General features: G+C 41.6%; 1 pseudogene; it reads right to left on the bottom strand.

Moving 5' to 3' along the window:
* Positions 1-2,874: 2,874 nt before the first annotated feature.
* Positions 2,875-2,992, bottom strand: LOC136637074 (5S ribosomal RNA; annotated as a pseudogene).
* Positions 2,993-9,559: the final 6,567 nt, after the last annotated feature.

The following is a 9,559-nucleotide window of genomic DNA, read 5'->3' as shown; positions in this document are numbered from 1 at the left end:
CAAGAGAGGGCAACCGGCTGACAAGCCATCAATCATTCTCTCTCCAGGCATTTCAACAACTTCACTCCAAGGCAAGCGACCCCCCCTGAGCATGTGAAAGAAAGATAATCACTTTGCTCTGGGTGAAGGGAGGGGTCACTGGCTCGAAGTGAAGACCTTCTATGTTCCTGGAGAGAGACTGATTGATGGATTGTCTGCCTAATGACACTGTGAGCAAGGCTGTCTTTAAATTGCCTAGCAAAGGGACACTGTTTTTTAAATGGATTTGCTTTAATGTGATTTTTGCCATTCTGTTCTAGGAACAGAACTTTCGTGAATAACAAGACACAACCTGTATTATAAGAGAAGGTGGGGGGGGGAAATCATTTTCTTCACACCATAAACCAGGGGTCTCCAAGCTATGGCCTGGGGGCCACATCCAACCCACCACAAGATTTTATCTGGCCCATAGCATGTTAATTTTTTTCCCCCAACCATGTGGTCGGACAGTTAACATGTGCAGTTCTGTCTGCCGTGCTCCTTTCCATGTGTCCAGAGTGGTGTCAGCCTGGCTAACCCTCATTTTGTCACATTTCTCTTTTGTTCTGAATCATATCACGCTGATTACAAGAAAAGAAATCCAAGTAAAACTTATTAATTCATTTAAACATCATTCATTCATTTATAAAACAGATTTTTTTGGAGCCTGAAAATGTGCAAAATATACAATGTAGTCCGCAAACCGAAAAGTTTGGAATGTCCTGCCATACACACAGTTGTCTAAACCACTACCATGTCATCCTCCCCCTTAGCTGACTTTTTTCTAAATTTAAAAAAAGAACCAATATACTTAAGCTTTTCATTCTCCAACATTTTCATTTCTTCTTTCTTCACTTTTCCAGCTCTGTGTTATATTACCTTTAAATATGGGGTGATTAGTACAAAGTGTTGCAGAATTGTCCACACTGTAACATACAAAAGTGTTGTTTTAAATGAAATAAAAGCATTAGAATACTGACAGTTTTACGACCCAATCCTTCTATGAAGGCAGAACATCAGTTCCACTGTTGCAAAACGCCCAGTGATGGCCCCAACGTCACGCTGCTGTTGGGCCATTTGGAGCCACTGAAATAAAGCATTGACAACTCTGCAGGGCTGTTGTTGCTGAGCCCGGGCTGAGGTGGGGGCATGTCATGGGTGGGAAAGGAGAGATTTGAGAAAGTCTTGTACCAGGAAGGGAGGAGGGCAGAGGGAGGGGAGCTGGAGGGAACAGATTCTGGCAACAGCGACTCATGCCAGGGTCTTATCCCTTCTTTCCCAGGCTGCTTTCCCCCTTTTCTCTCTTTGGACTAACACCACCTACACTGCTGGTGCTGCATTGCTGATGTGGGTCTGAGGAGACCCATAGGCACCAGACCTACTAAGAAGTGAATAAAAAATATCTCTAATTGGCCTTCTGGTCACCACCACCACTGGATGCAGCATGCACTCTGTCAGAGTGGCTGCATTGTCCTCAATGGTGGGGGATAGGATTGAGCTGTTAATTTCCTAATATTCTGTAGCATAGAATTCAGTAATCCTCCCCCTTTTCCTTTTCCACCATACAATTGGCATGATTTCAGGTTTCAAACAGAATTCCATGCACACAACTTTTGCTCTTCTGCATGTGATCTATTGGATCATTTATAAAATCCTTATATACAAAAGAATACAAAATATAAATAGGAGCCATGTGTTTAATTCTACACTACTTCCCTTGCGCTTGATAGGATACACATGCATTCTGTATCTGGGTATGTGCAGACAAGTTCAAAACAAAAAACAAGAATTGGCCATATGACAATACCCGATCATATCACGTTTGGGAGGAATTAAAAAAATGTAATAATCAGGTGCATCTTATAATTCTTGGAATTGCTACAACTTCCCTCTCCCTTAAGTCATTAAGAAAAGCATTTGACTACCTGTGATTATGCTGAAAAAAACACATATTCCAAATCATAGATATTAGCAATTAGTATAAATCAAGTTGAGGAAGGCTAATTAAAACCTAAATTCTGTGCTTATGTGGAGGGAATTTAAAAGTGCAGCCAGAGGGTCTGAACTGAATCCATCAAGTGGCCGATTTCCAGTTGACTTTGGGCCAAATCTGATAGGTTTATTATTACTGCAAAGGAAATTCCTATTAGCTCCTGTATGGTTAAAATGGAGACAAGGGAGCAGATGTGTGAGCCATGCACAATCTTTGAAAACTACAGTTTCAATGTCTTCAAGATTGTCAAACAACATCCTTAGTGTAAAGAAGACTCCAACTCAACCTTTCTCTCTGCCACAGCTCACATGCCTCATATATGTTTTTATATACTGTATTGTATATTACCTTGAGGTTTTTTTAAAGTATTTATTACTACTATATAAATAAGATGAAATTTTTGTGTTTCTGACATAGGATGATTCAGACTTGAACCTGCATGCGTGAATGATCCATCACCGATCAAAACCCAAATTTCTTCTATTATTATATGTTTTATAGTTCTTTTTTACATTGTGTTACATAAAATCTTGCCTACAAATGCCAGTTTATCCATGTCAGTATAAAATCTGGTTGACATTGAGTCGAAGTCTTTGGACAGGCATGGCCACTTAGATCACCAAAGCTGTATTCAGAGGTGGCTCCTCGGGAGGGGCCTGGACGGGCACAAGCTGATGGTCATGGGCCCATACCTGTGCCCTTCTATCACTTAAGGCAGTGAGGACATGCTGCTTTTGCTTTTCACCACCACCTGGTAAGCCAGGGACTTTGGAATGCTTGCTGAGCAGGTGAGGGCAAGTGGTGACTTCTTCCCCACCCCCAATGGTGGTTGGCAACCTTCAGTCTCAAAAGACTATGGTATAAGCCTACAGCACCTGGTATTCCCAAGTGGTCTCCCATCCAAGTACTAACCAGGCCTGACCCTGCTTAGCTTCTGAGATCAGACAAGATCAGGCATGTGCAGGGTAACACCCCAATGACATTTTACAATTCCAAGATGACCTGTCCCCTGAAGCTGCATGAAGGGCTCTGGGAATGGTTACATGGCACCTAAGAAAGAAAGAGGATGGTCTGCTGCTGCCCCATTCTTCCCGCTGCCTCTCAGTAAGCCTCTCCATTGGGTTCACCAGGGAGCAGTGGCAGCAGTGGACCATTCTCTTCGTGTCATGTCAGTCAGAACCTTTATTGGCATATAAACCCAAACACAGAGAAACAAATCACAGATCCGTTAAAGGTAAAGAAACTCTCAGAGTGTTAATTAGCACAACCCATTTCCCTAGTTCTGTTGGCAGAACTGCGGTGTTTCAAAAGATATTTTAAGAAAGTCCCCACGGTCTCAATTATAGTTGGATCCTCAGATGACAGCATATTCTTCAAAAGTCTGTTCACTTGCTCAAACAGGGGGCTAAGTATTTCTTGCAGGCACTTTTATCTTGTTAGATAAAGTGTACAATGCAAATCATATGTGAAAGAGATTCAGCCATACCCAACTCACAAGTACAACATCTTTCCTTGTAGGGAGTCATGCAACATGGCTGAGGGAAATGCATTATACCTGGCCAGAGGAAAGGCCCTACGTTCGTAAGGGCACTTTAACAGAGTGAGGTACAATGGCAAGTAACCAACTCTAGTAGAGATCTGAAGGCTCAGTGAGGAGCTAAATGTGCTCATGGCACTGTGTAAGTTCTGTACTTGAATATCCAGGAATCTCTTTTTGATTAGTTGATATGCCACCATAGCGGGCAATGAACCCAACACCTCCATATTAATACTAATTATTCTATGAGTAAGCAAAGTTGCCTTGGCTCGTGGTCAGTTCAGGCAAAGGGGAATATGAGGCCACCAGAATGGTCCCGATCTGATGAACGTGGAGCTCAACAAATGCTCCAGAAGGCAGCTCCCCCCATTAAAAAGGATAAAAACAGAAGCTTCAGCTGGTAAAGTGAATTTTTTTTCTTTTTTAGACTTGCAAACCCAGGTGGGTCCTGACAGTGATATGGTTTAAACATAAGAACTCTAATTGAAATGGGCACTAGGTAGGGCTGAAAATATTTCTGATTTGGGGGGGGGGGTGTACTGCAGGCAGGCTACAGAGAAAATTCATTTGGTGGAACAGGGTTGGCTTCCCCTTATTTATTTGTTTTACTTTAATTATTTATTTTAATTTGATTGATGATGTCACTTCCAGCCATGACATAACTTTTTAATACTTAGTAAGGTTAGGAGCCTTGTAAGCTGGAAGTGACCCTGGCGTCTCTAGAACAGAGGGCCAGGTCACACCTTATGGCAGAAATATTGATCTGGTGAGATCGGGTTTGTCTATCACTAATTGTGTGATAGACAGGCTTTCTATCCACAGTATTTATGTAGATTGTGTTACATATAAACAAAGAAGTATGCAAATTTGTAGCTTCCCTCATGTTGCGTTCCCATATGGACCTTGGTGATAATCAAATTATTCTTCACCTTCTTAATGAAGAATTCAATCATCCAGTGATTGGTCTTTCATAGTAAAGGCAGGCTTTTATTTTTGGATAAGACATAGAAAGTAAATATTCTGAAACAACATTCTTAACTTTCCAGTCCTACAAAACCTATCCATTATGCATGGTTTTGACTTTAGGACTTGTGTATGACAATTCACATTGTCCAAAGGGGTGCTCTGAATCAATGAATAGACCAATCTTGAAGTGTCCTATATTTATGATAAAGCTTAGCAAGTGGTAAAGCTAATAAAGAAATGATTTGTAGGTCAAACAAATTACCCCTGGCATATTAAAATCTTAATTATTACAGAGTTTAATTAAAGTAACTATGTTCTGGTAAGTCCTTTATACCACAGCAACTCAAATTTTGAAACCACTTGTTCCAGAGGAGTTCCAGTCACCAAGGAAGACGGCACCAGGATAAGTGGTTTGAGGATAGAAGCTTGTATTTTTTATTGGTGTAATAGACATTAACTGACTTCAGCTAACTGTTGCTACATAACGCCATCCTAAAACTTTAAAGAGGGAATTTTTGAAGATTAATTTGTCTACTAAAGCCAATTAGTCCATTAATGCGACAGTGCTGGATCAGAGAAATCAATGTGGTACCCAGATAACTTATGTAACTTTGATAACTGCTGTTGTAACTTAAGAACTCTGTCAGCAAAATTGGCAACTTTAATTACTTTAGCATGCCCATCCAGAGCTTATGAGTGCGTCCTGATTAGAACTGACAAATCTTGATTAATGAAAAGCCTGAAAGGTTACAAAGTTGTGTTACAGAATTAAAGAGAGTCTTAATTATCTTGGAAGGTTTGCATGGATTTTGTTTAAGGGGAGGAATTTGTGTCAGCAACATTAAAGATAAAAGTAAAATCTTGCTTTTGTTTCCATTCATTTAGAAGTTTTATTTAGATAACAGCAACAGATTCTAGAGAACATGTAGTACATTGGAGTATCTGGTTGCTATGAGACAAATGTATCTTCTAGAACAGTGGTTCCCAAACTTTTTAGAGGCCCTAGTGATTTTCAGTCTTTTTCATCTCACAGCACACTGACAAAGCACTAAAATTGTAAAGGCACACCATCAGGTTTTTAACAATTGACGAGGCACATGATGCTGCTAGTGGGGGATTCACATCCCCCATTGGCCATTCTAATAAATGACCTTCCCCCAAATTCTGTGGCACACCTGTGGAACACTTGCAGCACACCAATGTGCCATGGCACAGTGGTTGAAAATGGCTAGAGGCTGCTGCCTGATTTATAAATGCCAAAGGAAGTAGCTATAATGGTGATTGGACAGCAGAGCCTCCCTCCAAGTAGCAGACTGTTTAATCCTTGATGCGCATGGCCTAATCTGCCCTGTCAGTTTCATGAACCACCAAAAATTGGCTCACGATCCACTGGTGGGTCCCAGACCCACAGTTTAGGAACTGTTGTTCTAGAATTTTAGGCTTGCGAGAGTCTGAATGGCTTTTAAAGGTGTTCTAGCAAAACTACTACCCCAGAGGAAAGGTCTATATACTTATTCCCCTAATAGGCTGCTTGTGTTTTCAGGAGTTTAGTGTGTTACACCATCACACTATCTCTGAAGCCATTTCTGCCCAACGTTGCATACACACAACGGGGCCCAAATGTTTACAGTTGTAGGCTGGGCAAAAATAGCTTAATTGAAAAAAGTTACAACTTGTGGTTTTTCATTTCCTAAAAGAGAAGCTAAGATCTTGCATGAATTCACAGAGCTAACATAACATTACTTATGAGAACAGACTGCTCACATAAGCATCACTGCTGCTCATTGGTCACCAAAATATCATCAGAACCAGCTCTCAGTATCTGCACTGCATTTGTTGTAAATGGTAACAAATCCACTGTGAGAGACAGAGAAATGGGAAAAATCTTAAGCAAAACAGCAACTTGCTGGCCATAATTTACCACATTTTAAATAGTTTGTAATAAATATTTGCATTTGGGTTATGAACAGTTCTCCTGGTTTCCTTCCAGTAGCAGTTATAAAAGAATGGTTATGTAAAAGAATGGAACTCTCAAAAACTCAAGTACATACTCTCTATCACTCTTCACAGTGATGAGACAAAGACTTACAGCTCAATTCTGTGTGTGTCTATTCAGAAGTAAATCTCATTGTGTTCAATAAGTCTTACTCTCAGGAAAATGTATACAGTATAGGATTGCAACATTACAATTCTATGAAGGTTTACTCAGAAGTAAGTCCCACTGTGCTCAATGAGACTTATTCCCAGGAAAGTGTTCATTTGATTGCACAGAGGGATAAATTAGATTTAGGTTACAGTGAGACATAATCAGCCAATCCTACATTCAATATCTGCTTGCTCAGTTTTCTTAGTAATTAAAAAAAAAAATCAAAATGAGTCACTTTCTTTGTATTCTTAATATCTGTATATTATATTTGTTTACTGCTAGTGCCTTTGCAATCAAGTTGTAAGATAAATGGGAAGTTTTAAAAATGAAAATGGCAACAAATAAATTCATGGACTAAAATCTATGATGGACAGATTTGTAGGGAAGGTAAGAATTTGAAAACAAATATATTGCTTTGGCCCTAAATGACAGGTTATTCTAGAAAGGAAGCCATGTCACCTCAAATGTTCCTAGTTTGTCCTATTTCCATATAACATTCTTTTCATTAGCAATCAGAATCCTGTAGTTTATATAATAATAATAATAATAATAATAATAAACTTTATTTTTATCCCACCCTTCTCCACAAAGGGACCCAGGGCGGCTACATTTCATGACTAGAGAGGACTGGCTTTCTAATTCTGTTGTTCTGCTTTTTCTGTGAACACAGAGAGTTAGTAATACACCAACCTGATATTAAGTGAGACCAGCCTAAGACTAAAGGCAGAATCACTAACAGCATCCTCAGGTATCTGCTGAAGCAGGCCCAAGCTCCAGAATGAGGCCCACAGACAGGGCCCCTTGTTTTTGCTGTTCCTCCTTACCACCATCACTCTCTAAGTATGGGTACCTGAGCAATGAGGATGAGAAACAGCTGTGCTTCATCCATCACCTGTTGGCTCACCTGCTGTCACCAGGTAGGTGAGCAAGTGGCTGTTGACTGGAGGAACAGTATTGCTTAGACCCAAAGAAAGTGGGAGAACAAATGGGCAGCAGAAATGAGGAACAGATGAGCGTGCTGCTTAATTCTTCCCCAAAACCTGAGCCATCACTGATCCTATGTTGATGAATCCAGGCTGGAACAAGAGAACAATAGTCATTCTGGCTGAACTGACATGGAGTACAAGGCTATCAGCTGGTATGTCTCCGGGACTTTGTCTTCAGATATAGTTTTGTTGAACTATGAATATGGTAAATGATATAAATTCCACACCTATCATTTACTTCAGGAGTTGTGACCACATATTCACCAACAACTGCAACAGACAAAATGGTTTACATGCAAGCCACTTACAACCTTGCGTGCATCTCTCTCTCTCTCTCTCTCTTTCTCTCTCTCTCTCTCTCATCCAGAGTGATGCAGACCTTTACTATCTAAAAATGTTTAACATGTTAATTAATTACTCTGGCATTTATGGATGCAAGATTCCCTATAATGTATGATAAGAAAATGCTTACTCTTTTTGGTACTCTAATAATTCATTTTGTCTCCTTTGCCTTTCTCTGTTTTAAGATGCGTCAAGATACTGATCATTGGTAATTAATTAAAAGTCGTCCAAAAACACTGCACAACAAAGTAATAAACACCATAGACTTTATCTCACAGAGTTCATTAAAGGTTCTGCATACCAAAGGTGTATATTGGAGACTCTGGGTGCAGTCCTATCCTGCGCTGGAACAGGCAAACCAGGAGGCTTGTGCTGTATCCAGTGCAGGATAGTGACCATAAGCGGCTCACAGCCCAGTCCTATCCACACTTTCCTAGGAGTTAGCCCCATTGACTCTAATGGAACTTACTTCTGAGTAGACATGCATAGGATTGAGCTCTTAGCCAGAGGCAAGGGAAAACTTTTCCCCTTACCCCTGGGTAAGGGCCACTGGCTCATATGGGTCTCCTTGGACTCCTGGGTAAGGGCCACTGGCTCATATGGGTCTCCTGCTCTGAAGAGAGCAGAACGACTTGGAGCCGCTCCATTCTCCCCAGGAATGGGTGTTGGGATCTGGCATAACTGCTGGATCCCAGTCCCGCCACTTGTTCCCTGCCCACTCACCCCCGGGGCTGTCCACATCCCACCCTCCCCCACCCAGGAACGCCTCCTTCCCGCCTCTCCCCGCCTACCTTTTCTCCTTGAGTTGGTCCAGCTGAGCCGACGCAAGACTCAAGGAGGAAGCTGGTGCAGAAGCTTCTGTCAGCATCCAGAGGCCGGCGCTTCTTGGAGTGCCAGATGGCTTCCTCTCGAGGAGGTGCAAATGTGCCTCACGGCACATTTGCAGCCCTCCTGGGCCGGCACAAGGCACTTGCTTCTGCTCAAGAGCACTTTTGGATTGCGCTGTCTGTATACCAGTTGTAGATATCCAGATGCATACTACTAATGGCTTGTGATTTTGTGTTTTGCTCCTAAAATAAGAACATAAGAACAGCCCCACTCGATCAGGCCATAGGCCCATCTAGTCCAGCTTCCTGTATCTCACAGTGGCCCACCACTCCATAGGACCAGAACTAATACATAGGACCAGAACTAATGATTCAGACCTGAGTGACTTCAGACATTATAGACGTGGGGGGAAGGAAGTGTGAGTGACTTGCTCTTTGTCTTGTTTCCTTATTCTGTGAAATCTAACAGGGCGTTCTGCAACTCTCCCATTTAGAGATGCGTCAGTTGCAGTGGTTGGTCTTTTATCTTACTGCTGGGGTGATGGACAACTCTCCACTTCAGATGCTGCACAAAACAAGGAAGCCTCAATGCTTTGCCTGCTCCTCCTGTGTAACAAATTAAGCCACCACCACACCTGTTGGAGGCTCCCTACTGCTAATGCTGCATTATAGCATACATCAGCAGTATTGACAGTGTCCATTGTCCCTGTCCTGAATTGCTATATAAAAGCAATGGCATTATGT

The sequence above is a fragment of the Tiliqua scincoides genome, chromosome 1 (genome assembly GCF_035046505.1).
Source record: "Tiliqua scincoides isolate rTilSci1 chromosome 1, rTilSci1.hap2, whole genome shotgun sequence".
Taxonomy (NCBI): Eukaryota; Metazoa; Chordata; class Lepidosauria; order Squamata; family Scincidae; genus Tiliqua; species Tiliqua scincoides.
The sequence above is the reverse complement of the archived record's forward strand: the minus strand, read 5'-3'. Positions and strand labels throughout refer to the sequence as shown.